This window comes from Elephantulus edwardii, unplaced genomic scaffold, assembly GCF_000299155.1.
Source record: "Elephantulus edwardii isolate Elephantulus edwardi_28Jun2011 unplaced genomic scaffold, EleEdw1.0 scaffold00224, whole genome shotgun sequence".
Lineage (NCBI taxonomy): Eukaryota > Metazoa > Chordata > Mammalia > Macroscelidea > Macroscelididae > Elephantulus > Elephantulus edwardii.
In genome coordinates this window covers 158,015-185,584 of record NW_006399974.1, presented here as the reverse complement: position 1 = coordinate 185,584, position 27,570 = coordinate 158,015, and the positions used below count along the sequence as shown (strand labels likewise).

The 27,570-nt window shown below is 37.6% G+C and overlaps 2 pseudogenes; one reads left to right on the top strand and one right to left on the bottom strand.

Moving 5' to 3' along the window:
- On the bottom strand, nucleotides 1-22,536 carry LOC102847675 (annotated as a pseudogene).
- Nucleotides 22,537-27,048: 4,512 nt separating this feature from the next.
- Nucleotides 27,049-27,570, top strand: LOC102847274 (annotated as a pseudogene).

Below are 27,570 nucleotides of genomic sequence, written 5' to 3'. Positions count from 1 at the left end.
TTAAAACAATGAGGCACAATATATTATGCCATTAAAGCAAAAGAAGCTTTGTTTTCTAATTTCCTTACCAAGGATTCTAACTTAATCCATATGTGAACTGAACATCTTACACCCTATCCCAAGCAGTTTAGCAGGACCAGACAGTACTGTCATTAATGCACTACCAGCTGCATCCAGGACCTGAGACAGAAATGAGCGCTTCTTATTATTGTCAATCTTTTTTTGTAGTTGATTTATCTCAAAATTTAACTCTTCAGATTTCTTTTTAAATCCTTCTTTAAGCAGTTCTTCTTGGATCTATCAAAGGAAAAGAGTAATTTTGTAAAGTGTAGTTATTAATAGTCATAGTATAACATTTGACAACTCATAAATTGTTACCATGCATGTTATTTCTGTACGATTTACCGAGCTTTTTGATGAATTTTCCAGTTTCTCTACACGCCTGAACATTTTCTTTCTTTTTTTTATAGTATTACAGGCTTGTACCTACCTAAGGTTTCCTCACCACCATCTCATTGAGAGTGGGGAGCAGTGTGGCTAGGCCATAATGCATTAAGAGCCCGATAAATGTCTTTTGGAATTTGACTTGAATTTAATTTCCCACTGTGGAGCTGGGCCACACACATCTACCAAATAACGGGAAATGCTGACTCTGTACCACAAACCTCTTATCAAGATCCAAATCAGGACAATGGATATATTTCATTCCAGCTGCATTAAGTGACTCAGACACATTTGGAAACTAAAGCAGCAAGTATCAGAGCTTTCATACTCTGTTTTCATATCTGGACAAATCTAAGTTTCAAATCCTGATGGATTTTTTTTTAGGTCTCTTTGATTTTTAAGAAAGAATCCTAAGGACTAAGGTCATCTTCTATTGGGGCACAATGACATAATCTGCAATAACCATCAAAAACTGTCAAAGGATGTTGTTCGCCCTCTTCAGAAGCTAAATCTAAAGAAGGTGCTAAAGTCTTGAACATTTAAGGACTTCAAGAGCATCCAGATGAATTCCAGAATTCAGTAAATCCAATCTTCAAGGTATTTGTCTCGGAGACTATACCTTTGTTTTAAATTGAGACCCTTGCCTTCGTTATGTACCTGACCATTGTCCCGCAGGCACTGCTCAGGCTCGGAACAGACTTACCTTCAGTTTATGCTCTAGCATTCTTTCCTGTTCTCTCAGAAGGATTTCTCGCTCTGCTATCATCTTCTTTTCCAATTGTGCTATATTTTCCTTGAAACTCCTCTCTTGAGCCTCCATCTGCTGCTGCTGCTCCTTTTGTTTCTGTCTCAACAGCTCATTTTCCTTCTCAGCTGCCTGCATCTTTGCCTGCTCCACTATCCAAAAAAAAAGTATAGAGAAAGAAGAAAACTACAGGTCAAACTTGAACTCTGACCTCTTGCTTTCAGAGGGCAAAGTGACATTTCAAAAGGGAGAGTGAAGCCTCTGAATTCCCCTGGTATTCACATCATTAAGGACACTTTCTAAGAATGTGATGAACGGGCCTTGTGAGTCTGGCTGGCTGTTCAACCACAACTCCCTATTTATCTTCAGCCTCAGCAAGGTATGAAAATAGAAGATGGAAAGCTCATTATTCCACAAGATCTTCCTCTCAGTTCTGTGAGAGGGCCACGCTGGAGCTTCCATGTCCTGCTGTGGGCTGAACCAGGCTCTGTACCTGCTAAGGCCTTCTCTCTGTCTGTAAGGGCTTTGTCTGCTTCCAGGATGGATTCTTCTATCACCACCTGAGACTGCAAGAATCTCTGAAGGACTTCATTCGCCTAAGGAAACAGGGGTAAAAGACATGTATGGCAGAATAGATACAGTCTCTTACTGAGGATTTACTGTGCTATAAACCCCTGACTCTGACCCTAAAAATGTTGTTTAGGATCCCCAAGAGGGTTTTTCCTTTCTGTGACCACAGTATAAATTCTAAGCCTGTTTATGAAACATGAAAACTCTATTGCAGCTCCCTTCCTCTAGGGCAATGTCTGCCACCCACCTAGGTTACAGTCAACCAGATTGGTGTGCAATTTTACAAATAAATTATAGTTGTTGCATTCATATATTTGCAAATTTTTTTCTTCTATTTGGAGGCTATTGTATCCTTTCTTAACTACGAAAACATCTATTAATCCTTCAATTGACATGACATATCTCACGTGCATGCAGACTGCCTAGGATGCACTTCAATTTGGAATAGAAGCCAAGTACTCTGATAAGATCTATCCACTCCACATTTTCCTTGCTGTCATTTACTAACTATTCTCTGTCTGCTATTTCTTGACTGTATAATGTGAATAAAGAAATACTGTTGTTATTCTCCGGTGCTCTTGAGTCAGTGCCAGATATGAACATAGAACAAAACAAGGCCCAGTCCTGCATTTCCTCCCCATTTTTGCTGTGATTGAATCCATTAAGACAGCCAAGATGTGAATACATCTCATTGAAATCTTTCTCATTTTCACTGACTCTCTCCCAAAGATGATTTGTTTTCCAAGGGAATGATTCTTCCTGTTCCCTCAGTTTTAAAGCATTTGTGATAAAGTCACACAATGATAATTTCTAAGGCATAATTTGCAGAACGTCTTCCAAGAAACACTTGTTTGCTCTTTTGGCTTTTCACTGCCTACTTAATATTCTTTGCCAACATAATTCAATGCATCCAATTTCCATTAGGTTCCTTGTTCATTATTTAGCTGTCACATGCATAAGGGACACTTAGACGTATCATGGCTTGGGTCAGGTACATGTTAGTCTTCAAAGTGACATATTTCCATTCTTAACATTTTGAAGTGATATTTTGTACCAGATTTGCCCAAAAAGATTTAATTTGATATTCTGACTACAATGTACACGGAAATAAAATTATATATTTTGGGGAAAAATCCAAGTAAAAGGAAATACTTGACAACTTCAATCTTTTCTCTGTTTATCATGCTGTTACTTCTCATTGGTCCAATTTTGAGGACTTTAATTTTCTCTATGCTGAAGTATAATCTATACAGTCTTCGCTTGTCATCACTAAGTTCTTCTAGTCTTATTCACTTTCAGCAAGCAAGTTTGTGTCATCTGCATATCACAGGTTGTAGCAATTCTTGCTCCAATCTTGATGCTGTTTTCTATTTCATATTGTCTAGATTATTTTCATCATTTGTTCATCAGATGGACTGAATGAGTATAATTCAACTCTGACACACACTTTTTATAATTTTAAACCAAATAATGGCTGTTTGTTCTATTAGTTTGACAGTGCTTTGACCTTTGTGCAGTTTGTAAAGGACCACAAATTTGTGTTCCAGAAGTCCCAATATTTGCAATATTATCCATAATTTTCTATGATCAGCACAAATGGGAGAAAGGTAGATGATCTCATCCTGTGGAATTAAACTACCTTTGAAAATCTGCTGTAGGGTCAGTTATGAGTTAGTTCTGACGTGACAGTACATGACAACAGCAAGAACAACTAGTAGCATAGTCTGTAGAAAGTGTGCTGCTTATCCAAATGTGGTGACTCCTTGGGAGAAAGATGGGCAACCTCTTTCAGTAAGGTTTACAGCCATATAAAATCTACTGAAAGGTCACTTACTTTGTTCTAACTCAATGACAATGAGTGAGCAAATGAAAGATATTAATGATATTAGATAATTTTTATATTCTGTTGATCCACCATTCTTCTTAACAGCAGAAATAGGAATTTCTTCCTGTGGACTGGCCAGGTAACTGTCTTACAAATTTCATGATATAATTGGATTATCATATCAAGTGCTTCAACTATTTGCGGAAACTTTTAATTGATATTTCATCAATTCCTAAAACCTTATTTTTTTATACCTTCAGTGAAGGTATCTTCCTTCAATACTGCCCATTTTTCATCCTTAGACATTTTCCTTCAATACTGTCCATTTTGGATTAGATTCTATCTCCTGAAATGGTGGAACATTGTTTCTTTTATTGTACAGTGAATATTTTTATATTTCCACCAGTGTTCAGTATTTTGAACAATGCTGTTATTGTTGTAGGTGCCTTCAAGTTGAGTATGGCTGATAGCAACCCTGTGAACAGCCAGACTAAATGCTGCTATATTCTGTGCCATTCTCAACATCTCTGACACATTAAAGCCCATTGCTGAAGTGCTGTATCAATCTATCTTGTTTTCTTCAGGTTCAACTGGAACTTGCAATATGAGCAAAGTATGGTATGTTCTGCTCCACAGTCACCCCTCTGGTTTGATCTGATTGATGCTTATTGAGCTTTCTCCTGGTCTTTTTCCATAAATGTATTTGGTACCATTCTTGTGTCTTTCACATGGTGTGGTCCATGTATATAATCACTGCTTATGCTGGGAGAAAAAAATGATTTGCAATCAATAATTCTATTGTTGTTGTGCTCCACTGAATTGGAACCTACCCATAGCGACCACCCCAGTGAGCTTTAAAGTCCGTAAATTGTGTGGAAGGAGATTGCTGCTCTTTCTTCCATGGAACAGATGGTGGATTTGAATCACATGCCTTTGAGATGACAATGTTCCCTGCAATCCACCAGAGCTGCCTGTCAGGGTCGTATTTTGCAACTTTAGTTCTACTTCCCTTCTAATTGGCAGAAATTATAAGTGTACTTGATTGTATCTTTGATCAATTTTAGACTTCAGAAATAGTTTCTTCATTTTATTATTAGTGATTGGCACATAAATGGATTTATAGTCATAGTAAATGCTCTTCCTTGTGTGCATCTGGCTATTAGCCTATCATAGATAGTTCGAGCTTCAAGCTAGATCTTGAAATGTTCTTTCTGAAGATGATTGTGATACTATTCCTGTTTCATTTTCAGTTCTCAGAATAGTAGATCATATGATTATCTGATTAAAAATGGCTGGTACTGGCCCTCTCATCTGACTAATTTATAGTGTATTAATTGTTTTGCAATCCATTTAATTTTTAAATTAGATTTTCTAATTAAATTTTCTTAGATTCCTATTCCAAACATTTCACATTATGCTTTTGACATTTAGCATAAAATGATCACATTGTTTAAAAAATGAAATAAATGGTAATAAGTATTTGTGGCTTCTTAAAAAAATTCTCATTGTGGATATAAGGCTGAAAATGTTGAGAAATAACTCTTTATCTACTTCTTCCCATTGTGTGTACTCTAGTGTTAAATTTTCTGAAAGATGAACAGTACCACCACTATACTGCTGACCATTTCCATTTTTTTTTAATTCCTCACCTTAACTCCCTTCCAGGGCACTTGAGCATAGTCTTGTTCAATTCTTTTCTTTGCCTCTAAGTAGAGACTGTGCCCTCCAGGAACAGAGAAAATTCCTCTTGAAATATTTTCCATCAAGGTCTCTGACAGCTTCTTGAGCATAGCCTGACAATATTTGTCAGATGCCTCTTCATTCTGATTCACAAAGTTCTCTTTCCTTTTCTCTATAGTAATCTGCAGGAATGTGTATAGAAACACAATAGAAAGAAAGGATTAGAAAGAATTTTCCTTTTCAAAGAAGCAGCCTAACAGTCTCAGAGTGGAGGTAGAGGACTTTTATTAGAAACTGATCAAGTTCATCAGATTAAAATGGTAAAATTAAATGACAAAAAAAAATCTGTGGCTGCTATAATTGTGTGTGTTTAACAGTAAACCAACAATCATAATGTGAGTTGAGCTGGAAGAAGTATTTCCTCAGAGAAACTAGATTTCTATGGATGAAAATGTCTATATGAAAAAGCAGCCCACACAGCAACAAATTAAACGTGTTCTGAACTTATTTAAGGGCCCTATAGGTCATTTCTCAATTAAATTTATGAGAAGATATGAGGACAGGGTTGTTTAGTGTTTTGTTCCTCCCCCCACCTCACATTCATAAATTACAATCCAAATGGTTTTATTTAATGTAAGTTAAGAAATCTTTGTAACTTGTAAGACAAAGACTGAAAGACATATTAACAGTAGAGTTGCCTATGGTTAAGTAGATTTTGATCTCCCCCAAGAAGCTTGGTGTCCACTCCACCTCTTTTATAATTGTGAAGACTTTAGATAGAATAGAATAGAATAGAATAGAATAGAATAGAATAGAATAGAATAGAATAGAATAGAATAGAATAGAATAGCATTTATTCTCGGTGTTAGATTATGTTGTGTGACACTTTAAGAAATGACAAGTATAGAAATAGATACTACCTAAATACTTCAGATTTTAAAAAGTAATTGTCTGGTTGTTGACAAGAGGAAGTCAGAGAGATTAAATAGTAGAAGAATCTACTGAGTCAATTGGCATGAAAGTACAGTGGGTTTCCACAAAATACCTAGGTAATACATTTCAGCTTATGATAGCGCAAACAAAAGAGCATGCACACTGTGCTGAACTTGAAGTAAAAAGAATCTCTAAGTTAGTGAATGAGTGCTAGGGTCACAGATACTCATACACAAATAAAAAAAATGAAGTGTGTATTTGTTGATTACTAGATTAATTTTTCAAAATATCTTTCCTAGCCATTGGCTCTGACTTTCACTACATGTTGAGTTGTTTTTGTTAGGTACTGTTTAGTCTGAAATGACTCATAGCTGACCCTCCAGTAGTTTTTCAGAGGCTGTAAATCACCTGGGAGAAGATTGTCCATCTTTCTCCCAATGAAAGGCTGGTGGATTTGAAACATATTCCTTTGAGTTGACAGTGCAACTCGTCACTACTAAGCCACCACAGCTCCCTACATGTTGGAAAGGACCATGCTAATGTGAATGAGGTAAATGGGTGAGAACAGGTAAATAAAAAACAGGTAAATACATTGTATAGGGTACAAATGCAGGAAAAGGTCACTTTTACGATCTCACTAGGATGAAACAGAGTGAGTTCAGAGGCAGAAAATGGAAATTTTGCTACTATCAAGACAGAAAAGTAAGATAATGTCACATATAGTTTTGAACCTTAGTTTTACATTATAGATAGAGATCTAGATCAGCAGCAGCATTTTGTTTTCTTCTCTGGTGGCCTAGTGGCAAGAAACACTACTATAATCCTGAGGCCACCAGCCGCTCCTTGGTAGAAGGATAGACAATTAACTGCCTCTGAAAACTTGCCAGAGGGTCTATTCTGACTCCATCAGACACAACAGCATTTGTTCTTTCATTTATGACTCTCCGTAAGTGTAGCAACAACTGCGGAGGTGGTGGAAAACCAGAGAATAGTCTGAGGCATCGTTGAACTGAAACTGCTGTCCCATGGAGCCAGAACCAGTTATACTGGAGGACTTGAGCAGAGATACCATAATTGGCAGGACTAAAAGCGCTTTGTAGTACAGGTATGAAGCTTCAAGGCTGAAAGTCAGGGAACCTGCAAGCACACCAGAGAAGCTATCAGGCTTCCAACACAAATTCTACTTGTCATGCTGCCTTATAAACACCATAATTTTAAGTATTATCTGGGAGTTCTGCATGGCCACTCCTATGAATTACTGAAGCCAAAAGTAGAGCAGTGAGAGAAGTGAGAATGAAAATTGCTGTTAAAGTTGGACAGACAGAAGGAGATATGGTAGTATGAGGCACACCTGACCTCATTGGAATCAATTTTATGCTATTGATGGCGAGTCTTTCCCCATGGAGTTTGTGAAGGTTAGACTCTGCTGGCCTTATGTAACTTGTTCTCTTTTAAAAACCTTTTTTTAAAAAAAAAATTAGGAGAAAACAAGGGTGAATTTTAGTACTATAGAAGTCTGTCACTCGGTATAATCCAGACTCTTACCACAGGAAAGTTATAAAACATGAGGTCAAAATGTGAACTTGAGGCATAATTTAAGAAAGACAAGAAGCAGCAAGGACAAGTGCAAAGACCAATACCACAAGCTGTTTGTGGAACTCATGATTTTCATCCTTGAAGGAGTGCTCCATGAAGACTTCAATGGCTTTTTTCTCACAGGCCATGTGTATATCTAGCAACTCCTGTAGGGTGTCTGTGGGAAGTTGCAACTGTTGAGTCATCAATTCATTGTAGTGGTCAGCTGCCTTCTGTATAGCCACCAAGTTCTCACGTTGGGCCAGTGTTGTTACTGCGTTTTCCAAACAAGGCACTGCTCCACTTTTGATAGCATTCACGTAAGACTCCACCAACATGGCTAGCCCTGTATAAGCCAGAGTATTTAGGGATAAGTTTCAAATGCTTACTTATTATTTTTAAAACTTTAATGGTCACCATTCTAAATTTCATTTAAAGTTCCCCCCCTTTTAATTTGATCTTTTTCTTTAGAATAATACACATTTCCCCCCTCTGTTACTTCATCTTTATTTTATGACTCTATTTCACTACTACACACAATTGGATTACTGATCATGACCAACATCTTTCATGGGGTTTCAGATCAACTCTGCTGGTCTTATGCCAGCATTCTCTTAAAACATTACTTTACTTTCCTAGTAATACACAATGTTCCCATTACATAGGCTTTTATATTTCTATTTCTATTTAAATTTGTTTAGTCATTTCCAAGAGAAAATACAGTTTTTTGGTAGAAAGACTAAAACCCCTCCCCAATTATAAGATAGCAACACAGTGCATTAAACAATGTAAGGAGCTTCTTAAACACAGCAACTGTACCAATCACCAGCTTATGAAAATGACCCATGCATGGTTTATATTTAATTTTGTTTTTCAAGATCTCAAAGCCTGTTAGATATTCTATGATTTGTGCAATTTTATGAGGTATCTTCTCTACCTTAAGAAGTACTTATCCTTTGATATCCTGTACACACAACACTTAATAGTTATTTGTTATACAGAAATGAAATTTTCTCCGTAACAGCACTGGGTGCCTTTATGATTAGTGGATTATTCTCTTCAGAAATATTTCACCTCATTTAACCCTTATGAAGAGAGAAATCAACTGACAAACATATACTATCATGTGTGGCATTAACATTGCCTTCATCAAATTCACAAACAAAAACATGCAAAATTACTGACAAAATCACAGAACAATCAGAGCTTCACACACACTGATCCACTTTGCCTTTTTGACAAAAATGACTTACTTTTCCCAGTGACGAGTATTCCCTGTCTCAGGGTCTTGGTCTTTGCATGAGAAAAGATATAGGATGAAAACTGTTTTACTTGTATCTGGAAATTATGATCCAGCTGGTCTTCTGGCACTTTTTCAATATTGGCTAAAAGATTCTTGTCACTTGTGGGTCGGTCAAAGACAAAACATTTACGTTTTGGAAAGTAATGCCTGATACACTCTCGAGGCAGATTGGAATTTACAGTTCTGGGATTCCTGCCTGCCAATTCAGAGAAAGAGAAGTTATTGACAGAATAACTTTCAGAAAAGAGATTTGCCAATTTTTATCCTCAAGGATATTTTCATCTTTGCATTCTCTGTATTTTTTGTTATTGTTGTTATTTGGGGTTTTCCCCCTTTATTAAGCAGAATTTATTAATATTGTCAAAGTTATTTGCTATGTTAACCACGGTGTTCTTTAAAAGCAAGTATGTGTGAAACTTTATCACGCATACTTGGGAATGTTGTTAAAGAGGGGCTAGTACTGGGATATCATTGTGGGAAAGGTGCCAGTGAAGTAGAGGAAGATCCTCAATATTTTCTGTCCTTACAGCTCCTTTAATCCAATCATGAAAATCAGCCATGAACCAATTTACTCAAAGCGTGGTTTTATTAAGTAATTAATAACCACATTTGTGGACACAGAACAGGGTCAAGGAGGCAGTTCTGCGCTGTACATGCAATCATCCATCCCATGTCAGCAACTTTAGTTTCCTTAGCATATATAGGGAGTTCATCATTGTAAGTATTAAAGGGAAATACTAAGAGGAGCAGTAATACCCAGGTCAGTAAGGAAAAATTTTAAAAGTGGAGCCTAAAAGTACAGACAATATAAAAATGTTTAAGAATTCTCTTATCCAAAAGTCTCCATTGAGTAAGATTTACCTGAATGTACTTAGAAGACATCACTCTTTTTTCTGTTGTATTGGTATTTGACTAGCTCTATTGGCTTAGTTCATAGGGGGCTGCACGGCTAGCCCAAAAAGGCTGCTCTCTAGAGTCTCAAATCCATCAGTCTCTCTGCGGGAGAAAAATGGGTAATCTCATCCTATGATTTACAGGATGTATGATTTATAGCTTTGAAAACTCCCTGGATGGCTAGCTATGAGTAATTTCTTACATAATGGCAATGAGTTTCAGGTTTTGTTTGTTTTGTTTTTACTGGGCCATGCAAAGAGGTTTTGTGGCAGGTAACAACTGTTTAACGCCTTTGTTGAAGAAATAATAAGCAGATAAAAGTGGGTATGTCTTTCAATGTTATCAGTTACTCAATTTCCTAAATAAGCTGTTGTTTGGTGCAGTGAGTCAAGTCCAACCTATAGTGATTCTACATAAGAATAGAGTTAAATTCTGCCCGATCCTGTTCACCTTCACAGTCTTTATTGTACCTAAATCAGCACTATAGTGAGTAAGTCTTTTTTTCTCTTTGAGGATCCTTTTCTCACTGGCCTTCTACCAAAGATGATATCTTTGCTCAGGGACTTTCCACTTTTATAAATAAGTTCAGAGTACATGAGGCCAAGTCACACATCTTTGCTTCTAAGCAGCATTCTAGCATAATATTGGAATGTTATTGTGTTGTCGTTGATTGCCTTCAAGTGGAGCATGACTCATAGCTACCCTATGAGCAATTTGGGCCTGAAGCCCCTCTATAACTATTGCCATTTATCAAAGTTTGTAGCATTTCTGGAAGCATGTTATTTAGGAAGTGGGTGCCACTAATGCTTTCATTGTGTGTGTGTGTGTGCATGAGAGAGAGAGAATGTGTATATGTGTATGTGTATATGCATATATGTTATTGTTGTTAAGTGCCATAGAGTCATAGATGACCTGTAGTGACTCTGTGAATGAAAGTCTTGAATGCAAAATGTTTATCTTTTCTCCAAGTTTATGGAAGCAATGATTTTTTGGAAGTGAATGCCACTCCTGCTTCCAAATGTTTTATTTGGGAGTTCCACAAACACCAGACCCAAGGGCTGCAGACTCAAGGGCCCAAAAGCCTTTTTAAATATGAGGCCAAATCCAATCAGCTCACACCCTGTTGTGGGCAGCAACCACTCTCTAGTCTCAACCCCAAACCAGAAAATATACATATAAGAATGCAGAATATGCATGTTGTTTCAACATGATAAAATAAAGGATTTGACAGGGTTGCTTTTTTTTTTAAATTTTTTTATTTTTGTGTGAGTATACCGTCAAATCAGATCTGACTGGTAGAGGAGGAGATTGTCCCCCCTTTCCCGGCAGAGCATCTGGTGGGTTAGAACCGTGAGGCTTTGGGTTGTAGTTGCAGCTCCTTGCCACTAGGCCACCAGAGCTCCCCTGACAGGGTTTTTTAAAAAGAATATGCTAATGATTTTTTTCCCTGCAAAAGCCAGAATCTGTATAAAACAGAAACCTGTGAGAGAAAAAAAAAATTCCAGTATTTTTTAATGAGATGAGTGATAGGAAGTGGTATGACTGCATTCCGTGGAAGAAAATTTGGAAGCCTTGGGAAAAGAAGGCATTTATGTCAACATCTGGCTCTGATAGATTTGATTGTGAGAATTACCTTTCTGTTAGAAATGTAAATAACAAAGATTAATGACTATACCCTTCTATATGGATTATACCTCAATATAAAGGAAACACAATTCCTACAATGGATCATTAGGCAACATAATAATAGATGGAGAAAATATTGAAGTTGTCAAGGATTTTATTTTATTTGGATCCACAGTCAAGACTCATGGAAGCGCCATATAAGAAATCAGAAGACCTATTAAATTGATAAAATCTGATGCCAAAGACTTCTTTAACATGCTAAAGGTCAAAGACACCATTCTTAAAAAAAGCCAAAAAAGCCATAGCATGCCAACTACAAACTATAACATTTTCATTTACATCGTAAGCATCTGAAAATTAGACAAGACTGAAGGAGGATTAATGCCCTTAAATTGTGGTATTGGTGCTGAGTACTGACTATCCCATGAACTGTCAAAAGAACAAACTACTCTGTCTTGGAGGAAGGGCAGTCATGGTGTTCCTAGAAGCAAGGATGGTATAACTTCCTCTCACATACTTTGGGCTTATTGTTTGGAAACACTGATCCTCAAAAAAAGACACCATACTAGGAGAAAATAGAGGGTCAGTGAAGGAGAGGAAAATCCTTAGTGAGACTAATTGTGACTGCAAATACAGGCTAGAGCATGGCAGACGTCATAGAGATAAGGCGCATCTATTGTTCATAGGGTGACTGGAGTCAACTCAGCATCACCTAACAACAACAACAACAGAAAATCTATAAATAGTAGAAAATATACAATCCCATATAGTGTTGGAAGATGAGATCCTCATGTTGAAAAGCACTCAAAATATGAGGAGGAGCTGCCTCCTTAAAGTAGATTCTCCCTCAATGATAAGGATAGAGTAAAGCTTTCAACCAATGGAAGGAATTTGTTTGGTGATGTGGTCAGATTCAAAATGAGAAGAAACAGTCACAAGTCTTGATTCATAATTGAAACATCAAATGTATTAAAAATTAATCTAAGGAAACTAGAAGTTGTAAAAAATTAGTAGAATGCATTAGATCCTAGGCATTAGTGAACTGGGATGGACTGGAATATAAATTATATAATCTACAATTCCTGGAATGGTAAATTGAAGAGAAACCGTGTTATACTCATTGTTCAGAGAACATTTCAAGATGTGTCCTGACACACAATGTGTCAGGTTGCAATATGGAAGGATTCTATGGAGAAAATATTGAGTGACGCAGGAAATATAATTGGCTGGTATTGAACCATTTCAGTAAGTAGTATTTGATGAGAACCAGTGGTAGAAAGGAATAAGTATAAATTGCACTGGAATCATTGACAAATATATATTGTCAAGAATTGATGGAATCTTAGCTGAGATGCATCCCTGGAAAAGCTCATTCATCTATGCCAAGAAACTTGAAAGACAGCTATCTGGAAGAGTTCCAGGTTTGTACCTATGTGATTGCACCCTCTATCGAACCACCCATCATTCATTCTATGCACTGATACCTGGAACCAACTTCAAGGCATTCTCCAGATACTCATCTTCGGTGATAGAGCAGTCATCTAACTTCAGCTCCAAGGTGAAATCCCGAACAGTCCACACAAAGTCTGGAAAGAAACTCACAAATTCAGTGGAATCATCTTCATCATAGGAAGCGGAAGATTTTGCCTTGATTAGCTCTGTCAGTTCTGTCACGTAGCTTGGATCTCAGCTAAGGAAGGAGACACACTCTATATATACCACAGTTCCCAGATCTCATTAAGAAATATTTTTTTTAGGGAACTCTGGTAGCCTAGTGGCAAGAAACTGCACTGCAATCCCAGAGGTACATGGTTCAAATCCACCAGATGCTCTGCTGGAGAAGGAGGGGCAATCTCCTCCTGTACCAGTCAGATCTGATTTGACGATACACACACACACACACTAATAAAAATTAAAAACAAACAAACAAAAAAAGTAAAAAAATTATTCTGCTTTGCTCTGTGTTTCCTCCTCCTTACTCATGACAAGTAATTCACAAGAAAGGAGGATAAGTCTATGGTGCCATTCCCCTAAAGTCAGTAAATATGACAGTTGGAAGGATACTGTAGCTGTTCCAAAGCTTGGTGGTTGATGGTGCACATGCTGTTATAGACAAAGGTGCTGCTGAGAAGCACGGCCAGTGCAAAGATCCATGAGTCATTTTTAGAGTCACCCTAGAAGCATATTAGATGGAAAGACTTCAGAGTACTTTTCATTCATTTACTCATTCATTCAGCTTGAGCATTTGCTATTTCAGCTCTTCCATAGCTAAATAAATAAGGAGATCTATCTCTAATTACCACTAATATCTGTGCTTACCAAGGAATTTCAAGAATATGAGATTAATCTCCTTGTCCATATTGCATTACTAAGATATATCACAACATTTGTAGTGAGGTCGGTGGTCAATTAAAAGGAAATTAGAATAGAGGTTATCAAGAGGATCGATGATTTCCCTATCATTCACTTCCTTACCTTTTCCACATCTCCCAGACCTTCAGTGTCCAAAAGGACCAGGGTGTGGTGTGGCTTTGAGGGGTGAGGCACACACCACATCCAGATGCCCTTGGTTTCAGACCTCACTGTGGAGCCCAAACAGAAACCTGCGAGAGAAGGAGAATGCAACACCAGTGACAAGAGTGTTCATTCAGGCTGCCTAGGAGCTGCAATGATTAAGCTTCCAAGCAGGCAAGTGTCTGGCAGAGAGAGAGGAATTGCTTCCATTTCAGAAAAAGACGCCAAGCAAACCATTATATACATATGTAATCCTACTCAAGAATTAGTTTATGTTTCCCAGTCTTATTTCTTTAAAGACCCAAACTACATCACATTGTGGATTAATGGTAACTCAAGAGTGCTGAGGGTACCATGGACTGCTAAGAAAACAGATTCATCCTGGAGCGGGTTAAACCAGGCTGCTCCTTGGAGGCAAGGATTCCAAGACTTCATCTGACATACTGGTCCATACTTCATCTGACATGAGGGACTGGTCCTTGGAGAAGGACATCATGCTTAGGAGGGTGCAGGGCAGGTGCAGGAGGGGAAGGCCCTCTGGGAGGTGGATTGATTCGGTGACTGTGGCAATTGGTATGAATGTGTTGGAGACAATGAGATTGGCACAGGACAGAGCAGAGTTTAGAGCTGTTGTACATACGGTCGCTATGTGTCAAAAGTGACTCAACAGCACATAACAACAACAACAAGATAAAAACTTAATGCACAGATTCATGCATAATAAATGGATAACTAAAATGTGATTTCTCATACAAAAATATAATTTATAAGTGAAAAAAAAATTACACACACACACACACATACAAGCTCTGGTGGCCTAGTGGTAAGAAGCTGCACTGCAATCCCAAAGGAGTGCAGTCTGAGACCACCAACTACTTCAAGGGCAATCCCCTCCCATGTGATTAAGTGCTTCTAAAACCTGCCAGAGGTTCAACTATGGGTCAGTCCCAACTCTACAGTAACCAACAACCACAGCAACACAACAACATACACAAATGTATGTAGTTTAAATACAAATAAATAAGTTATAGATTCATATAATAAATAAGTCTTTGCAAATCTTGATGAGGCCAAAAGAAAACAAGAGAAAGCATACAATATATTTCCTTTTCCATGTATCGATGGTTGAATTGAATAACAGCTACGTAAATTTTCACTTGAAGATTTTTTGAAAGTATGTTGTTGTTATGTGCCGTCGAGTCACTTGCGACTCATAGCGACCCTATGTACAACAGCCCTAAACTCTGCTCTGTCTTCGTCTACATTCCAGGTAAACGGGCAGTCCTCAAGGCCGCAGTGCCGGATCCGTTCTAAGGCCCCATAGAGTAGAATCAAGAAAGCCCGGCAGGCGGAGAAAAGGAAAGGAAAAAATCAACCAAAAAACTATCTACACATCAGCTCTACAGGATACATCACCTTTGCTTGGAAAGCATTGCCACTGAACTTGAGAGACACTGGTCACATCATAAGAAACTGTCTGAAGCCGATGTATTTGGAATCACAGAAGCCAAGGAAGCTTCATATATAAACTATCAGATCGAGGGCAGGACAGTGGGAGAAGGATGTTGAAGGGAGTGGATAGAAGTGGATGGGTATCCTGGTGGATGGTGGAGCAGGGAAATAAGTGGGTAATGACACCTGTGCCAAGGGCAGGGACAAAACTGATAGAAATGGTTAACTCCAAAATAAGGGATATATCTTTCACTTTTCTGTAAAATGCTGGTCTGTCTGATACTTCTCTAAATCTGAACATTCAGATTAAGACAGACTAGAAAGAAGGATTGGCCATCCACTTCTGAAATAGCAGGCCTACGAAAATCTTTGAAAGTATAAAGTAGTTTAATTTCTCTTAAACTTTATAAACAAGTCAAATTAGACTTTTAAAAATGTCTGAACATATTATAAAATAATTTTTAATAATCAAGAGAGGAAGAAGTGTTATAAAAACAAAAATATCCATGAATACTAGTGAGAAAATAAGGGTATAAATCTTTTGGATCTCTGAAATATTTTCTTTCTTTATCTGAGGGTTGATTACTTTAATGTTAGTCTATAGTTATCAGTTTTATTATTATTTATGTGTGTTGATGTTGTCCACATATTATTTTGTTTTTATTAGGTCAAATTCAGAAACTACATTCTTCTTCACATTGTCCAGTTTCACTAATGATTTTCTCAGTCACACAATCTTGATAGCACACATTTCCTGATTTTAAACAATTTAATATTCTCTTGTTATGTTCTGACACTATTTTTTGGTCTGTATAGGTTTGCCAGGTGCACAAACATTTTGAGATCCCCATTTTTTTCAATGTTAACCATAATGTGTATAATCCTAACAATAAAATACAAATAAATATCTTTCTAGTATTCTCTGCTTCCAGAAAAAGATCAATCTGAAATTAGCAATGATCACCTGTTCTAAGGTCTTCTTCGAATCCAATTTGATTTTCTAGCAGTTTCTGTTGAGATATTGTTCCAGGAATTTAAAAATAATCTTCACCAAAAACTTATTTGTATGTGATATTAATACTTTTGCCCAATAATTTCCAGATGCAGTTGGATAACCTTTTTTTTCTTTTTTTCTGGAATGGAAACAAATATGGATCTCCAAGTCATTTAGCCAGGTGTTTCCAAATCTTGTCATAGGCTAGTGAACTGTTCCAAGTCTGCACATCCTTGCTGAGATAGCTCAATTAATATTCCATCAGTTTCTGGGGCCTTATTTTTTTCAATGCCTTCAGTGCATTTTGAGCTTCTCCCATTCTTATCACTGGTCCTTGAATATGTGATACTTCCTGAAATGGTTTACTGTTGACTGATTCTTTCCTCCCTCTCACCTTTGTATTTTTATTGGTCTGCATATAATTATTCATATACACTGTATTTCAGTTAGGTATATAGTGTGTTTTGTGTGTGTTTGTTTTACATCATTTCTATACATTGTTTTATAAAAATAATAACCATTGGACTTTGGTCACCACACTGAATCTTTTATATTTCCTTTACCTCCTCCCTCTTCCCAACAAATCACATTACCCTATCATTTCCCTCCTATAAATCCTCACCCCTCTCCTCCTACCACTTCCCCCTTTAGGCCTCCATATACGTTTTACTAGTTATCCTTCTATTTTTACAACAATGTCTTATGCAGTGCTTGTTCTTATGAGTTTGAGTGAGTTCACTCAGTGTAAAATGTTCTCCAGTCTCTCCTAAGTTTTATGTACTATTTTTTGAAATCATTGCTCCTGAGTGTTGGGTAGTATTCTATCTTGTGAATGTACCATCAATTCTTAATCCATGCAATTGTGGTTGGACATTTGGGCTGTTTCCATGTTCTTGCAATAGTGAATAATTTTGCTATGAACATTGGTGTACAAATATCCCTTTGTGACTTGGGGGTCTCTTTCCTCTCCAAATGAACTTAATAATTGCCTTTATTTTATTCTTGAAAAATGAATTTGGTCTCTCTATAGAGATTGTGTTAAACATATGATTTGTTTTTGGTAGGACTGTCATTTTCACAATATTGAGTTTTCCCATCCATGTAGTGGGAATTCCCCCCCATTTATTTAGATCTTTTATTGTTTCTTCAAGTGTTTTGTAGTTTCCTTTGTAAAAAATCATTTGTATTTCTAGTTAAGTTTAATCTTAAGTATCCCAATTTGAAGTTAAGCTCTTGTGGTCTAGCGGCAAGAAGCTGAGCTGCAATCCTGAAGACATATGGTTTGAGGCTACCTGCTGCTCCGCGTGTGAAAGATGAGCAATCCCTTCACCATATGATTAACTGCCTCTTGGTATATGTTTAAATCTGCCCCAGGGTCAGATATGGATCAATTACAACTCAATGATATACAACAACATTAGAAAGATTATTGCTTTCTTAGTTTCCTTCCCCAAATTGTCTTTCTTATTGTAGAGGAATCCCACTCATTTTTGGATATTCATCTTATATCTGGTCACCCTATTAAATTGGTCCAGTAGCTCTAACAGGTGGGTTGTTTTGTTGTGTGTGTGTGTGGTTTTTTTTTTTATTGAGTCTTTAGAGTTTTCTATGTATACTATCATCTGCACATAGTGATAGTTAACCACCTCTCTGCTGATCTGGTTGTATTTTATTTCCTTCTCTTGTATTTCCCTAGCACATACTTTCAAAAGAATATTGAATAGAAGTAGTGAATGTGGAATCGTTGTCTGTTCCCTGTTTGTAAGGAAAATGCTCTTAGTCTTTCTTCATTGAGAATGATATTAGCTCTTGGTTTTGCATATATACTTTTCACTATGTTGAAGAAATTCCCTTCTATTCTATTTTGCTGAGTGTTTTAATCAGGAAGGTGTGTTGGGTCTTATCAAATGCCTTGTGGTGAATCACGTTAGTGGTTTATCTTAAGTTGAACCATCCTTGCATGCCTGTTATTAATCTCACTTGGTCAGGATGAATTATTTTTTTAATGTACTGTTGGAATATATTTGCCAATATTTTGTTAAGGTCTGTTGAATTTATACTCACGAGCAATACTGGTCTATAGTTTTCGTTTTTGTCAATATCTTTGCCTGATTTTGGTACTAGGGTTATGCTTGCTTCATAGAGTGATCCTGGGGATGTTTCTTCTTTTTTTCCTATTTTTGAAATAATTTAAATAGGATTGGTGATAGATCTCCTCTAAAAGGTTGGAAGAACCAGTTGTGAAGCCATCTGGTCCATGTTTTTTTTTTGGTGGGGAGTCTTTTTATTAACTTCTCACATTATTTTTTTGTGATAGGTCTGTTTAAGTATTCTACATCTGCCCATGTCAATCTAGATAAATCAGGAACTTCAAGAAAATTGTCTATTTCTTCTAGGTTTTAAAATCTCTGAGTATGTTGTTGTTGTTGTGTATTATCGAGTCAGAACTGACTCATAGCTGACCCTCTAGTGGGTTTTCAGAGGCAGTTAATCACATGGGAGGAGATTCCCCATCCTTTCCCTATGGGAGTTTCAGTCCCCCCACGTGAAAATGCTGGCTCTAGGGAAGAGTCCACTAATTCTTTTTTTTTGTACAGTGCAGTGACATCTGTTCTTTCTATCTTCTTTTGATATTTCTTGCATTATTTCATATTTTGTCTACGGATTCTTTCATTTCTGCAGCTTGAGATTTGAATTTGTTGTTCAGTTCTTCCAGCTTGAGAAATGCCAAAGTCTGTTCTTATCTTTTGATTTTCTAACTCAGTATTTGGCCTTATGGAACTGAGCTAGTTCACTTAGCCTAATGCTCTCAAGTCCTTGTTCATTTTGTTATAAGACTTTGCTTGGTTTTCTCAAGCTTTCCTTTGAAATCTTCTGTATGAGGTTCTTACATCAGCATTTCTTCACTTTATTTTGTACTTAGTTCACATATTGTTGTTGTTAGATGCAATGTAATCGACTATGACTCACAGTCACCCTATGAATAATAGATTTAAACCTTGACTTATCCTGTGCCATCCTCATTATCTTGTGAGATATTCAAGACCATTGTTATAGTCAGTGTGTCAATCTTTCTTGTTAAGGGTCTTCTCTCTCTCACTGACCCTCCATCTTTCCAATCGTGATTTCTTTTTGCAAGGATTAGACCCTTTTAACAACATGTCCTAAGTATGTGAGATAAGGTTTTATCCCCCCCTTTACGTCTAAGGGACACCCTGGTTGCCCTTCCTTCAGACTTTTTTGAGTTTTTTTGGAAGTCCACGGGGATAGCAAGTACTCTTATGAAACACTATAATTCAAAGGTGATTCTTTTTCTGTCATCCTTATTTGTTGTCCTGCTTTTGGAAGAATATGAAGTCACTGAAAAGATTTTGGTTTGAATCAGGGCACCTTAGGCTTTAAACTGATACTTCAGAATTCCTTGACAGCAGATTTTCCCAGTGTAGCATCTCTTTTGATTTCTTGACTGCTGTTACCATAGGTGTTGACTATAGATCCAAGTAAAATGAAATAGTTGGCAACTTCAATCTTTCTCCACCTATCATGATTCTGTTTATTGGTCAATGATGAAGATTTTTGCTTACTTGATGTTCAGATACAATCCATATTGAAGGTTATAGTCTTTGATCTTCTGCATTAAGTGTTCAAGTCCTCTTCACTTTTTTTTCAAAATAATGTTGTTCTTGTTATGTGCTGTTGAATGTTATGTGCTGTTGTTATGTTCTTGTCGTGATTCATAGCAATCCTATGTACAATAGCCCTTTACCCTCTCCTATCCTGTGCTTATTGTCTCTGACACACTTACCCCCATTACCCTTAGTCACTGAATCAATCCATCTTATCAGGGATCTTCCTCTCTTGCATTATCCCTCCACCCTTTCAAGCATGATGTCACCTCCTCGAGGGCCTTTCCCTCCTGCACCTGCCCTCCACCCTCCCTAGCTTGATATCCTTCTCCAAGCACTGGTCTCTCCTTGCAATATGTCCAAAGCAAGTCAGATGAAAATTCAGAATCCTTGCCTCCAAGAAGCAGCCTGGTCTTGCCCTCTTTAGAATGAATTTGTTTGTTCTTCTAGCAGTCCATGGTATATTTGATACTCTTCTCCAGTACCACAGCTCAACGGCATCAATTCTCCTTCTATCATCCCTAGTCATTGTCCAGCTTTCTGACACACAGCAAGTTCATGGCCTGGATGAGGCACACCATAGTCTTGAAAGTGACGTTGTTGCTCCTCAGTACTTTGGAGAGGTCTCTGACAGCAGACTTTCCTCAATGCAATTCATCTTTTAATTTCCTAGCTGCTGCTGAGGGAGAGTCAATTTGGCCCCACACAACGCAAAAGCCAGCACATCAAGACCTGAGACCATAAACAATTTCAAATGAATAGGCAGAATTTTATTGCAAACATTAGTTGTGTTTTAGGACTCATCTGATGTTATTTCTGTAGCTGGGAAATTCCTAGATATTACTCATCAGCCTGCTGACAGTTCCTTTTTCAGAGACATAGATACCATCCAAATTTTTTTTTATATTTTTGTTTTAAACTGTTGTAGCTTTTTTAATCAAAGCAGCTGAATTTGATACAAGCTTATTGTAATTTTTTCAGGAATTAACTCATCATTTTGGGTTTGTGGTACTGAACAAGCAATACTTGGTCTCATTTGAACTCTCTGTGTTTTTCACCTAAAAAGTTTAGAATTTCAACCAGACACCTGCTCTCTTGAATCACAATGTTGATGAGCATACACAGACCTCATCATGCAACAAAGCCCTTGATTTTGTTCTGTACATGGCTACAGATGGTGCGCATAGTACCGAGTTCCTTTGTGTGCCCTCACCAATCGTCAATGCAAAGCCTCTTCCTTTTCTTTCCAAGGAGGCTAAGCTTCTACGTTTATGTGACTGAAATCTCTCCACAAGATTCCTCTTGGGTCTTTACTTATTATAACTGTGCAGCCCTTCAGAGTAATGTCCATATTCTCTGGAATATTTACAGTCTGGTTGCTGAGAATAGTCTTCATCCTCATAGTAAATGTGGCATAGTAAGAGCCCTCACTTTTTGCAAGTAAGATTTTGCTAACTGCATGATACAAGCTGTTAGTGGTTCTTCCTCCGATCTTGATGCCACACTCTTCTTTATATACTTCCCCTTCTTCAGTAGTTTTCTTAGTAACATATTGAATAAGTGTGGAGAAAGGATACAACCTGAAGTACACCACCTCTCCTGATATTAACTCATGTAGTGTCCCCTTGTTCTTTTTAGGCAACAGTTTCTTAGCTCAGCTATAGAACTTGCATGAGCACAATTATGCATTCAGGGGACAATTAAATGTTCTTATATTAAAAAAAGATAACATAGATAAAGTGAAGAGTCTACAACATCAACACTGATCTGAAAATGAGCAAAAGAAAATAACCCAATGAGATATTAGTGTCCTGCTATCTTCTTCCTGGGGCACAAGGGATATTGGAGGAAAAAAGAATTCTGCTATAACTGAGATTTTGAGCAGATGAGAGCAAAAGGGTCCAGCGAAATAGTGGGGTAAATCTTTGAATAGGATTCCGAGAACTCTTTTTATTACTAGAAAAAAGTTCTTTATTAAATATTTGTAGACAGATATGATTGAAGTAAATATGATAGGATGAGAGTAAGGAGGGTTGTTTTTTGTTTTTCCTCTCCTTCCCCCAGTAGGAAGAGGTGGACTCTCTGTTTTTATGATCCTGGAAAAGGAATGAGTTTGCTTTAACACTGTCCTAAACTAATGGCCCATTCCCCAGGACAATACTTACCATGGTTCTGTCCTGCGAGGCAGTTCATCAGGTAGGATTTCCCTGTTCGATACAGCCCTACAATAGCCACAATCACCAGTGGTTGAGATATCTTGTTTAGGATGCTTAATGCTTCTGGATTGACCACCAGCTGTGCATTCTGGTTTTCCACCAAACAAATGGGAGCATTCATGATGGATCTGGAAGCCATAGTAACCTGCAACCCAGAAGAGCTACTCAGTAGAATGCAAGAACTGATATCATACCTAGTAGCTATGTCAGGTATATATATATCATAACTTTCTACTTGGAGAATATATATTATCAACTGCCTGCATTTTGGAGGAGTGAAGATCTGGTACAGATGCCTTACTGATTTCTATAAGAGCCCTCACTGAATCTTGCTTTGTGATATTTAGAATGAAGACAGTAAGATGATGAGTCCCTGAGAACATTACCACTTGATGATCACGTAGAAGCAGAATTGGACAGTAGAATGAGAGAGAAAATTAGTGGTTCTATGAATTCCCAGAAAGCTTAATCTCTCATTAATCCAACAAATACATATGGATGATTTACCAAGTGCTGAGCTCAACTGTTTGAGGGTCTCATTACTGAGCTTTGAACGAGATAAATGTAAAACTCTTGCCTTGTGCAAGCTTTATTCTAGTGGAGGGGATAGATAATAAATAAACCAAATGACCAAAAACTGTAATGTACAAAACTGACCAGGAAAGAGGAATAGGGATGCTGCAGTTGTAGATAGATAGATAATCAGAGAAAACTCCTTAAAAAGAGAGAATAAAGGCAACCTTGATGAAGAAGGGTTAAGTGAATTAGTAGCAGCAGGAGGCAGACTGAATGAAGGAGTGATCTTGAGAGGAGAACGAAAACAAGAATGTAATTCTTGTTAAGCTAAAAGTAAAAATAGAAATTGAAGCTCAACTCAGAAATCCCTACATCTGGACATTTTTCAAAACCAAAACTCAGAAAATCCTGTATCAAGACATTTTCTTGAATGAGAATTCAGAAAATCCTATGTCAGGACATTCCCCAGGACCAGAACTCAGAAAATCCTATGTCAGGATATTTTCCAAACCCAGAACTCAGAAATACTCATATTAGGAGCTTTTCCAAAACCAGAATCACGCAACATCAACCCATCTCATAAACCCCTAAAACACACTTGCTAAAACCCCATATAAGCCCCTCAAACGCAACCTCCAGTGCTACTCCCCTTTCTAAGTAGCTCAGCATGCAATAAACTTTGAGAAATGTTTCTACCTCAGCGTGGTTCTTGGCTTCAATCTGAAACCTTTCAGTTCCCTCTCAAAATGTAAAGGGCAGCTCTTTATAATGTGAAAAGATATTCATCCAAGAATTTGTTTATTTAAGTGGAAGAAAAATATTTTCTTGTTTATAGATTGGCAGAGAGGAAAGCCAGTAGCCAGGATGTTTAAGAATTTGCCCAAATTGACAGTTTCCTCATTTGGGTGATATGCCTCTATTTTCACCAAATTCATGAAATTTCTGACACCATGAGACTGAGACCAAGGAACTTTGTCCTTTTATGCTAAGACATCAATAAGTAATATTCCAAGGTACCTGTACTTTAATAGCTGTCTGATCATGGAAATATATTCAATTTTTATTTCACTAAAACTATGCCTGATAAGAGAGATACAAATCAAAACTACAATGAGATACCATCTCACCCCAGTAGTCGTGACAAAGTATAACAGGACTGCAAGTAATAAATGTTGAAGAAGATGTAGAGAAATAAGTACTCTTATACATTGTTGGTGGGATCGTAAAATGGTATAACCATTCTAGAAGGCAGTTTGGCATTTCCTCAAAAAAGTTGAACACAGAGATTCTATGTAACCCAGCTATTCCACTACTTAGAATATACCCCAAGAAAATGAGAACTGTGGCACAAAGAGAGACTTGTTCACCAATGTTCATAACAGTGTTATTCACCATTGTAAGAACATGGAAACAGCCCAAAAGTCCAACCACAATCAAGTGGATTGAGAAATTAAGGTACTTTGACTTGATGGAATACTAAGCAGCACACAGGAGCAAATGCTTTTGTAAATTACTACACTCTTTGATGAGATGGATTGATTTAGTCACTGGGGTGGTGGGGTTAATTGTGTCAGAGAGAATAAGACTGGCACAGGATAGAGTAGGGTTTAAGGCTGTTGTACATAGGGTCAGTATTAGTCGCAAATGACTCACAGAACATGACAACAATAAAAGAACTTGGGAGGGACTGGAGAGCATTATGTTAAGTGAACGAATTCCATTTCATGAGGCCAAATACTGTATAAGACCATTATTTTAGAAAGTCTATGAGGATCCAAAGGGGGGGGGCAGAAGGGTGAGGATGGGTAGGGGTGGGGAGGTATGGTTAATAAATTTTGATGGGTGGAGGGAGGGGTGGGTAAAGGAAATGGGAAAGATCTAGTGTGAAAAGCAATTTAACTTTGTAAATAAATCAGTATAAAATAAGAATTTTATTCTAAATTTTAAAAAAATCTATATTGGTAAAAAGATATTTTAAAGAATAAATCATTGAAAATACGAAAGAGAAGGCATACCTAGTTTATAGTAAAGCATTCTGAGAGTCTAAGAAGACAGGATTTAAATATTCATGAAGCTTGTACACTTTTTCTCAGGTGTAATCTAGTGGAGGTTTAGACTATATTTTCAATAGTTGATTAAATAGAGTGAGGATTAATTATTCTATATCAACACAACTTTGTAGGATTTTTGGAACATTAGATGTGGTTAATACCATAATAAGCAAGAAATAATTTTTAGGATGTGAATTGTAAGGTAAAGACCATGATCTTTCTTACTGTCAGGCAAGGGTCAGTTTGGAAACGTCTGAGGGAGGAGGGAGAAAGACTTGAAGATTCCATAGTAGTGCCCCTGTTAAGAGGATGGAATCGACATCAGGTACAGCTCATTTTCTAAAGATAAAGACAGAATGTACTCCTCTGTGGCTCCTTTAGGGTTCTTTGCTGCCACCCGAACTGAACATAGGTAGAAGGCATGACATCCCTGAATCAGCAGAGTCCCTCTAGCGGCCCTTCCCCACCCACAACAGAGAGATGGAGCTGCTGGGATCAAAGCGCCCCGCGAGCCAGCCAGACCCCTTAGAATAGCGTTACTCCAGTTCCCAAGGTCTTCTCCAGCGCTCCATTTAGCGTCTGAGCTTTATGTATATGTTGTTGCTAGATAAAGAGTATGTGCACAGAAGAGAAAGTTTTTATGAATTTACCTGATAGATCGCTGCTGCGGGGCCTCTGGGTAATTAGCCAGCTGTGCCACTTGCTCCCTTGAACTCTCCAGCTGATGTAGCTTATGGAAAACAGACTGTTTTTTGCAGAAGCTGAAAAGCAAGCTAGATATTACAACCTTCCTGTTAACGACCTGGAGGAGAATCGAAAGTGAAAGTGCTTAAGTTTTTGTAGAGTCAACTTGTTATTTTTTTGAGTTTAGGAGACGGGGTTGTGGGTGAGGCAAGCAAAAAGTCCGCGGTTGCTTCACAGCCTGCTGGAAAAATCAAGCTCACTCTTTGTTCACAATTGTGTGCAGTGTCCTTGGTCCTCACAATGAATAGAGCAAAATATTCAAGGACTAAAAGAAGATTGAGAAGGTTTCAACAGCCTTTCTCTTTGGACTACTTTGATAAATCATTTTTCTTAAATTTTGTTTTTTACTTGATCATGTCTGTGCTCTTTCCAAAGTTGTCTTCTTTCATTAAATATAAAAGTACATTTGTGTGAGATATAAACAAACAAATACTGTAGAATTTATCCCAACTCAAGGTGAGTCCATGAATTACAGAGATTGTGCTTCAAGGTTTTTTCCTGCAATCTTTGTGCAATACTGCCAGCCCCTCCCCCCCGCCCTTTTTTCCCCCAGAGTTTCTGGAAAGGCTTTGACCTCAACCTTTAGGTTAGTAATTGACTGCAACTCTTTTTGATAATCCAGAGAGCTCGGGTAACACAGAACACACCCACTATAGTCCTCCAGAGACAGACTGCTGTAATGGTGAAGATGAAATACCAAGTATCTGTGTATGTAACATGTTCTCTGGAGAGAAGGGGGGAGATCATGGACTTCCTCTGGCTCTTCTATCATACATAATCATCGAGATTTTAAAAAGAATTAGATGTGCTCATTTGAGAGGATTTTACTGCAGCTTAGACTTCAAGCTAGAGTCCCATCTCTCTAAGTGTGTGTAGAAGCATTGCTCCAGATCACTGAGATATTCAAGTCCTTCACAGCTGTAGTTCTGCACCCACTGATGCACTGTACACTTCTGCAAGTTCGGAGCTTGATGACCCTCCAAATCAAAGATGCAGACAGTAGGAGGGAAAAGAAGGACCAAGGAAGTCCAGGAGCAAATTTCTCTGGCCAAGACTAGCAAGTGAGATATACGACCTTCTGCTCATATTCCAAAACCAAACTTAATCAACTGGTTTCATTCCGCTAAAGTTAATCATCTCCAGCTAAGTTACCAGTAGCTCATCTTATAAACTAAACAGATGTAACATTTACAGGCAGAAGTCTGATTATAGAGACAAGATGATAGGTTCGCTATGAGAAGCTGTTAAATGATGTAAATAGGTGGGCCTGGAAGCAAACTTTAAAGCAGTGTCTCTTCAAAAACATTTTTCCTACTACTAGCCGATCCTTTTGAGTCACCATGGCAGTAGCAACAGTAAATTGGGCAATGTCAAAGAGAACTGTCTTGAAACATTTATTTTCAATTCAAAGTGGAGTTTTATATTGTGTTGATCATAAATACACATATTCTTCTCTTCCAGATGATTATAATTGATTATGATCAATATATAATATAATTAAAATCAATATAAATGATTAAAATTGTAAAGTTGAGCTTGCTTTGACATCTGATGGCACAACAATAGTATGCTACCACCTTCCTGTGTCCATTCTGTATGAACACACAAAACCCATTCTTGGGCCATATCCTGTGTATAATAATGAATAAACACATGGTCTAGTGCTGAAAACCAGATTGGAAGTGAACGATGAATCCATAAGGTGAGGATCCATGGAAGAACAACTTAGCAAAATATTCTTTACTACTAAGCACTGTTGGTATCCTCACAGAGTGTATCAAAGACATCATAGGAAACTGGATCCTCCAACAGACAGATATTTTCAGGATCTCATTGTGAATTCACTCATTAGTGAGCCTTGA